Raw genomic sequence first — 1010 nt, forward strand, 5'->3', positions numbered from 1 at the left:
GATTTGGTGCTCAAAAAAATTTGAAATTTCGAATTATTATCAATGTTGATAACAGTTGTGCGGCCCAATATTTTTGTGGAAACGTGATGCTTTTTTCTCTGGGATACAAAAAAATTTAGTAGCATTTATTTTAAATACATTTCAATATTTTTTTTGTGACAATACTGTAACTTTTGATCAGTTGAATGCATCCTTGCTGAATGAAAGTAACTAACTAACTAATAATTGAATGAATGAATGAATGAAATGCCTTTCTAACAAAATAAAATCTTACACCTGACCCCAAATTTTGAGCAGCAGTATATATATATATATATAAAACATGTTGATGCCCTAGACTACTGCTTATATTGTCTATATTGATATTAGTTAAATAGTTTTTTGATCTACTATTGTAAGTTTGGTATAAATTATGAAATAGACGATATCAGTTAATTAGGGCTGTCACGATATTAGATTTTTCACACCACGGTTATTGTGGACAAAATAATTCACGATGTCGATATATCACGATATCAATAGAAACCTTGGGGAATCAGCCAAATTAATTTTTATTGATACTGATAAACACAGGGTACATGCATTTTCACTTGGTCACAGGTTAGGGGGGGAAAAGGTGAGACATCGGGGGCATGCTCCAAACAGACTTTCGTTTAAAGATATTTGCTTTACATGCTCATTTGTAGTTACTGTAAGGTATTTTTTAAAATATTTTTTATTACCTTATATATGTCCAAACCTGTAATTTTTCACAAAAAAATGTACGTCTCGTTGCAACATTTTACAAAAATCAAGATTGAATATATTTGGTCAAAATCCCATGTTATAAAAGATGATGTGCTATGCAGGCTATTTAAGACAATTTTGGCTGATTAGATGGCAATGCTGACCTAAAATGCAAAATGTTTGCCCTCTCTCTCTCTCTTCACCGTTCCCACATCTCAGGCCTCAAATACATGAAATATTACAGTTTTTAGACATAGTTTTTGAAGTAAAGAGTAAAGAAAATA

Source organism: Sinocyclocheilus grahami, unplaced genomic scaffold (genome assembly GCF_001515645.1).
Source record: "Sinocyclocheilus grahami isolate Dianchi unplaced genomic scaffold, SAMN03320097.WGS_v1.1 scaffold358.1, whole genome shotgun sequence".
In the NCBI taxonomy this organism is placed as follows: Eukaryota; Metazoa; Chordata; class Actinopteri; order Cypriniformes; family Cyprinidae; genus Sinocyclocheilus; species Sinocyclocheilus grahami.